An 8,202-nucleotide genomic window follows, 5' to 3' on the forward strand; every position below is an offset into this window, starting at 1 on the left:
TTATCGTCCGTTTTCTATTTTTATTATTCCACTGTAGCGAAGTGTTTTGGTGTGTTGTTGCCCTACGGTAGAAAAACAGTGTTAGAAGCGCCCTATGTGAAAATAACTAACCTCCAAACTATGAAATACAGCGTAAATAAATGTGTGACGTTAAGTGGTCATGGTACTTACGTCGAAAATTCCGCGAGATTTTGTTCTGAAGTTGCAGGATTATATTTTTCGCATATTCCTAAATATAAATATATTTATTGTACAGGATTATTGGGGGATAAGGAGGAGATGCACAGAAGAGTGGTGCGTTTCGTCAGGTATTCCTTTAGTCGAATCTTGGCAGGTTTTGAACATTACAGACAGGTATGTCGTGGAAACCGCAAGAGGTTATGTTCCAAGGAGATACAGGTAAAGAAGGAGAAATCAGGAAGAGGAATCAAAGTTCAAGAAGAAGAAAGAAAAACCTTGAGCTTTGACGAAGTCAGAGTCATTGTGTCAGAGACGGCAGGGGTCGTTGAAGAGCTGTTGGATGGAATGTATAATGTCTTGAAAGAGATTATCAGATGAACACCAACAAAAAATAAGACACATGTAATGGGCTGGATAGGTAAATCAGGAGATGCTATGGAAATTAGATTAGGGAATGAGACGCTAAAAGCAGTAACTGAGATATAAAATTTGGGTTGCCAAAATAACAGATTATGGCCGACGTAGGGACGATATAAAATGCAGACTAGCAACAGCATCGAACGCCCATGTCCAACAGAGAACTTTATTAGCACATAACGCAGTGTAGTTATTATAAGGTCTTGTCTCAAGTGTAGCCTTGTATGAAAGAGAAAGGTGGACGGATACACAATAATTAACCATTAATACCACAATAAAATGTATTAGATTTTTTTGTTGAGTAGTTTTATGAAAGGTTGCGCTTAAATTACTGCATTAAAATGTCTCGTTGTGTATTATTGTGTAGTTTTATACTGTTCTAGAGGGTGAATGGCATCAGAAAATAAAGGAAAGAAGACTTACCAAAAATATACCATTACGGGTCTTCAAAGCAATTACGGGTCTTCAAAGCAATTACCATAAGCTACAACCCACTTCTGACATCGAGTGTGAAGCTGTTGGAAACTGTCACCAAACGTCTACTGTAGAGCCGCTCGAAGCACCGTGACCACGCTTTCCTTGATACCCGCTTCATTACAGGACATGAGACCTGATACTGCCAATCCACGTCACACTCCCCAAGAAACCTAACGATAGGTGGTGGAGGGTATATCTGTTACCACTAATTGTCCTCCCTTTCCTGTTCCATCGTGAATGGTGAATGAGAAGAATGATAGTCGGTTAGCCTCTGTATTAGCTCTAATTCCTCGAATTTTCTCGTCGTGGATTTTTCGCGAGATGTAAATGGGAGAAAGTAATATGTTGTCCCACTCTTCGCCCTGATGAAAAGGTTCCGTGGTGAAACGGCGCTCTTCCCTGAATCTTCTCTAACTCTTGTACCAGTTCTACCTGATAAGAGTCCCACTCCGGTGAACAACGCTTAAGAATTTCCCGAAAAAACGCCTTGTGAGCTACTTCCTTCGAGGATGAGTCACATTTCCTTAAGCTTCTTGATGTGAATCTCATTCTGACATCTGCTTTTCCCACTGTTTGTTTTATGTGGTCGCTACACATACGATCCGTAGACCAAGATACAGTCAACGGCTTAATGTTCAACGTGTTCCCTCTCTCCCAAAAAAACATTGACCTACGAAATAGAAGATTATAACGACGTTGATTGCACGTTTATAATCGACGGAGGAGGGGAAGACGATGAACACCATGCCACTGACGGTTTCTCGGTCCTCGGATCGTGCTGGTTGCACCATGTCTTGTATCGGATAATGATGCAAATACCGAACAACGCGTGGCTACCGTGTTTCGAAAGATTCCACAATAAGCGTTTGCTGACAGTTTCAAACAGCTGTACAACCCACGTCAGAAGTGTGTTGTAGATGATGACACTTATTTTAAAGCCCAGTATAGATATTTTGTTTGTTATTCTTGTTTCCTCTACTTTCTGAGACAATTCACTGTAACAATAGCAGTGTAGAAAGTCAACGAGAATGATAATGTGAGATTTGATTTAGAATCTCATCCTGATCAATATCGACACTTATGTATGTCTGAAACGGAAAAACTACAGATGACTTGGAGGGTACGGAAAGTTATTGTGCGCTCCAGAACGTAATGAGAGACAAATACACAGTCTGATTTATGCAATCGTGGAGTAACATGTAGTGTGCGAAGCCTGTCAGCCGAGTCGAAATTTTGGGTATATAACTGTCTGACCGTACTAAATTTAGCATGCAATGCGTCGTATTTATTCGTTCAGAAACTGGAAAGTATTCTGTGATCATTTGTGTATAGAGTGGAACTGCAATAATTACAGCGTAAGTTTTAAGGTAGGCATGTCGTTTTGACTTTTGCAAGTTATCGACGTGCACAAAGGAGAGAGAGCAAGTTATGTTACTGTTAAACAATCTTTTGTTGTGGCATGGTCTTTGCCTCTGCCCTGTCTGATTCACTCTTGGTTCGAAAGAGGTATGAATGGACTGTGCTGAATTGCGGTTGTATCTGTCAGATGAAGAAACATTTATTGCAAGGATGAATATGATGATATATATTGAAAAGTGAAGAGAATATAAATTTTCAATAATGATATTATCTCTCAAGAGACGAAATTTGATGTAAGGCTGCAGCACTGCACAGCTAATCTATAAGAAACATTGTTGTCAGCTATTTAACTGCCTCAAAGCTGGAAGAGAGAGCACTCTATTTCCCTGAGTCATTCATTAAGATATCAACTAATTAGGTTGTTTGGTCTTTTACCGAAATTCTCTGTTAACACTGCACCCTCTTCAGTTCGTTGTTCATTAAGCATAGAATTGTTCAGACCAATGCAAATGTTATTCTGTCTTCTTGAATATGTGCATTATTCTATACTCGTTTCTTGGAATATAAATTCACAGGAATAATTACTCTATTTATCCCACTGTTTAAATATTTATCATTACGCATAACCACTTTGCACCATGTGGTAAGTACCAGGTTCAATATTGTCTGTAAATTTAATGTAAAAAATAGTACTCTAGCTTAGCCACTGCCTGCTTGCTGTTTGCTGTTGTCCTTTCGGGAAGTCTGCAACAATGTTGTCAAGGCGCGACGTAGGTGGAAATTTTGATTTGGGCCAGACAATTGTTTTACTTTAGTTGCGCATTTACTATAAAGACAAATTGTATTCAGATCAGTTACAGTTCAATTCAAATTAGGTTCTGTTTAGTCATAAGTTATCATTCGAGTTTAAGTTGGAAAACGGTTTGTAGGTACATAGTTTTGGCAATACGTAGATTTTTTATAGATTTGGAGTTGAAGTTGGACTAAATTTTATACAGAAACATATAGTGGGGAGGTAACAAAATGCAGTTGCTGTAATTGTAGTGGAGTATACTCTCAAACAGCTCTGGTTAATGTGCAACATATCTCAAGAAGAAAATTAAAGTGGACGTACTGTGGAGACTTTCTGCTCTAAATACCAGTTACTGGCCTCTAATAAATTATCTAAATTACTTATAGTAATGTTCGTAATGGTACTTGAAGAAGATAGCGTACATACAAATCAGTGATATGTGAAGCCATACCTAAGAGCAATTACCGACTGAACCCAAAATATGTTGAATACGGCCGCAAAAAAAGGGAAGGGCGAAGAGTTATATATATTTGTGTGACAGCGTGTAGATTAAAAATTTTTGCTAGTTTTGAACAGTATAAACCGTAAAGAAACAATGTGTTGTTGAAACTTCGTGGCAGATTAAAACTGTGTGCCGGACCGAGACTCGAACTCGGGACCGTTGCCTTTCGTGGGCAAGTGCACTACCAACTGAGCTACCCAAGCACAACTCACGCCCCATCTTCACAGCTTTACTTCTGCCAGTACCTCACCTCCTACCTTCCAAACTTCACAGAAGCTTTCCTGCGAACCTTGTAGGAGGCGAGGTACTAGCAGAAGTAAAGCTGTGAGGACGGTGTGTGAGTCGTGCTTGGGTAGCTCAGTTGGTAGAGCACTTGCCCGCGAAAGGCAACGGTCCCGAGTTCGAGTCTCGGTCCGGCAAACAGTTTTAATCTGCCAGGAAGTTTCATACCAGCGCACACTCCGCTGCAGAGTAAAAATCTCATTCTGGAAGGTGTTGTTGTTGATGTGGTCTTCAGTCCAAAGAACGGGTGAATGCAATTCTCCATGCTACCCTAACCTGGGCAAGAGCTTTCATCTCCGCTACTGCAAACTACATCCTTCTGAATCTGCTTTCTGTATTCATCTCTTGGCCTCCCTGTACGATTTATATCCCCCACGCTTACCTCCTTTACAGAATTGGTGACCCCTTGATGTCTCAGAATGTGTTTTATCAATCGATCCCCTCATCTAGTCTGGTATGCCACAAAATTTTTTCTCCCCAATTCTGTTCAGAACGTCCTCATTAGTTATAAGATTTCATCACCTAATCTTTAGCAATCTTTGGACAACCACAATTCAAAATAATCAATTTTGTTTTTGTCTAATCTCTTTATCGTCCATTTTTCACTTCCGTGTATGACTATACTTTATACAAATACTATTAGAAAATTCTTCCTAACACTTAAACCTACACTCGATGTTAACAAATTTCTCTTCTTCAGAAACGCTTTTCTTGCCGGTGGGAAACTGTGTTTTATATCCTCGGCCATCCATCATTTATTTTGCTGCCCAAATAGCAAACCTCATCTACTACCTTAAGTGTCTTTCTCTCTAATCTATACCCCCAGCATCAACTAACTTAATTCGAGTACATTCCATTATCCTTGTTTCGCATTTTTTGATTTTCATTCTATATTCTCCTTTCAAGTCACTGACCATTCCGTTCAACTGCTTTTCCAGGTCCTTTGCTATGTCTAACAAAAGTACCATGTCATCAGGATACATCAAAGTTTTTATTTCTTCTCCCTGAACGTTCATTCCTACTCCAAATTTTTCTTTTGTTTCATTTACTCTTTGCTCGTTTCACAGATTGAACAACACAGCGGATAGACTACAAACCTATCTCACTCCCTTCTCGACCACTGCTTTCTTTTCATGATCATTGACTCTTATAGATACCGTCTGGTTTCTGTACAAGTTGTAAACAGCCTTTCGCTCGCTATATTTTACCCTTGCTAACTTCCGAACTGCAAAAAGAGTATTCCAGTCAACATTGTCAAAAGCTTTCTCTAAGTCTACGGATGCTATAAACGTGGATTGGCCTTTTCTTAACCCATTTTCTCACAGACGCTGTAGGGTCAGTATTACCCAGCTTGTTCCGATGTTTCTCCGGAATCCAAACATCATTCCCGAGGTCGGCTTCTACCTGTTCTTTCAATGCTGCGTAAGCAATTCGTTTTAGTGTTTCGCACGCATGGTTTTTTAAACTTATATTTCGGTAATTTCCACAACAGTCAGCACCTGCTTTCTTTGGAATAGGAATTATTATATTCTTCTCGGAGTCTGGCGATATTTCGCCTGTGTCATTCATCTTGCACAAGAGATGGGAGACTTTTGTTACAGCTTGTTCTGCGACGGCTTTCAGTAGTTCTGGCGGAACGTCGTCTTTTCTCGGGGTCTTGTTTAGTCTTTCAGTGTTCTGTCAAATTCTTCTCGCAATATCATATGTCCCATTTCACCTTCATCTACGTCCTCTTCAATTTCTGTAATGCTGCATTCAAGTTTAACTCTCTTTTAGAGATCCTCTATATACTCCTTCCAACTTTCAGTTTTCCTTTGCTCAGGACTGGTTTTCTGTCTGAGCTCTTGATATTTATACATCTGCATCTCTTTCTTCCAAATCAGTCTTTAGTTGTCCTGTAGGCAGTATCTACCTTTCCCTAGTTATACATGCCTCTGAAGCCTTACATTTGACCTCTAGCCATTCCCGTTTAGGCATTTTGCGCTTCATGTCAATCTCATTTTCTAGACGTTTGCACTCACTTTCGTCTGCTTCATTTACTGCATTTTTATTCTTTCATCAGTTGAATTCAATACCTCCTGCGTAGTTCAAGGATTTTTACAAGGCCCTGTCTTTTCCCCTATTTGATCCTCTGCTGCTTCACTATTTGATCTCTCGATTGTGAAAGATTAAAAATTACCCTTCCAGTCACTTCACCTAACTTAACTTCGCGTGTGACTAGAAAAGATTTTAAATCATTAGCCTAACCAATGAAGTGATAATTAGTACTGCTTCGCTGTAACTGAGATAGTGTGAACTGTCAGAGTGATTATCTTTACATGTCTCATACAAACCAGATATTTCTTCAGCCATTCAGCATATCAATACATTTGCATAGGATTATTAAAACGAGAAGTAGCAGTTCTTAAGTCATTAATGCACACTCAGACCTCAAATATAATAATCAGCACTTTGCTGAGACCATTTAAAAGAAAAAGTATTTCTGTATTTCTTCAGGAAGAGTGAAAGTGTTAATCTCACTTTTTACTAAGCTCATGAAAGAGTTATAAGAGAGGCACAGTTTATTCGTTACCTGAGAATATAACTGCTACGTGTTATTCTGCCTGAACGAGTTTAAAATAGGAGAATAATTACGTGATCACAGTATTATAGTGGAAATAACTGAAATATTGTTTGGTATTATAAAGCTGCTCGTGTACATACGCATCTTAAAGTTACTATACGACTGTTTCTTTTACTTATACACGTCCAGTTGCAGTGATTCACAATACGTTTATGAAGTTTAACCGGTTTTGTAGCCACACACTCTCAGCTTTGCAAGTAAGTACGTTTTATTAACAGTTTGTTAAATCACTGCAGATAGATAACTTAAAAACTTACACAGTACTTTAATTAATACAGTGCTGGATATAATATTGATAGAATAATACTGTTTTCTCATGTCTTAAGGCCCATAAACGGCTTTCCAAGGTAGTCAGAGCCTACACTTCTTTCCGCTAAGTTTATTCTACTTTTCAATGTTGAGTTTATCTGAAATGAGAGTCTGGTACAGTGAATATTTTCATGTTAAAGGCTTCCACAATATTTTTAGAAACACTAAGCTTTCAGGTGTGTGGTTTAATGATATGAAGATGGTTCGGTTTTATCCATACATACTGCACTGTTACAACATGTACTGAAAAAGAACGAAGATAAGGAGGTAGTAAGTGATGGTGTCTATTAATGGCCAATCTGCAGTCCGTCATTGTATCTTCCGATAGATAGGTCACAGTCCAGACATACCGTGGCCATTTGAAGATACAAGAGACGGTTTACATTTATTGATTCTTTTCTTAATCTGAAGTAATTAATTGCATTACTTTTCATTTACTGAAGTAAGTGGTTTCCTCAAAACTACTTTACAAAGGCGGCCATTTATCTAAATTAATGAAAGTAATTTGTTTAATTGAACGCACACTAGTAATTACTTGACTGAGACTGAGTGAAAAATTAAATTCTTTGTCATAGAGAACAGGAGTGAGAGAGTGAGGTCGCTGGAGTTGGTTCTGAATGAGAGGTTAATTAGAGAGGAGGGCTGGCAGACTTGCGTTTGACAGACAGGACTGATTCTAATAATGAACCGTTAGATTTGCCTTTCGGTTATAGGGGAGTTGGGACAGGGCCTTCAGAAGACAAGAAGCCAGTATAAGGTTCTGAAGTGTTGTGTTACAAGAGAGTGTTGAAGCTTACATGGATATATGGAATTCGTAATGAGGAAGCAGTGAACAGAATTGGTGGAGAAAAAAGGTTTATGCCATAATTCGATCAAACGAAGGAATCGGTTGGTAGGACACATCCTGCGACATCCAGGAATTGTCAGTTCTGTAATGGGGGAAATGTAGGATGTAAAAATTGTATCTGGAGATCAAGGTCTGAATATAGTATTATGTTCAACCGGACGTAGTTTGCAGTAGGTAAGGAGAGATGAGGTTTGAGCAGGATGCACTAGTGTGTAGAGCTTCATAAAACACCCTGTGAAGACCATGACGACGACGACGACAATGCCAACAACAACAACAACATCACGTACCAAGGAGAGCTAGACAACAGATTACTTCTCGTAGCATTTATCTTGCCAGAAGACGTAAATCAGAGAAATGAGAGCGCATAGGAAAATTTTCGAGAGTACTATACGATACGACATGCATGTCCG

General features: G+C 39.1%; 1 non-coding gene across 1 annotated transcript; it reads left to right on the forward strand.

Moving 5' to 3' along the window:
• The first annotated feature begins 4,073 nt into the window (after positions 1-4,073).
• On the forward strand, positions 4,074-4,148 carry Trnas-cga (transfer RNA serine (anticodon CGA)). Its single transcript has one exon. It is a non-coding gene; the product is annotated as a tRNA-Ser (tRNA).
• The last annotated feature ends 4,054 nt before the right edge of the window (positions 4,149-8,202 follow it).

The sequence above is a fragment of the Schistocerca serialis genome, chromosome 10 (genome assembly GCF_023864345.2).
Source record: "Schistocerca serialis cubense isolate TAMUIC-IGC-003099 chromosome 10, iqSchSeri2.2, whole genome shotgun sequence".
Classification (NCBI taxonomy): Eukaryota; Metazoa; Arthropoda; class Insecta; order Orthoptera; family Acrididae; genus Schistocerca; species Schistocerca serialis.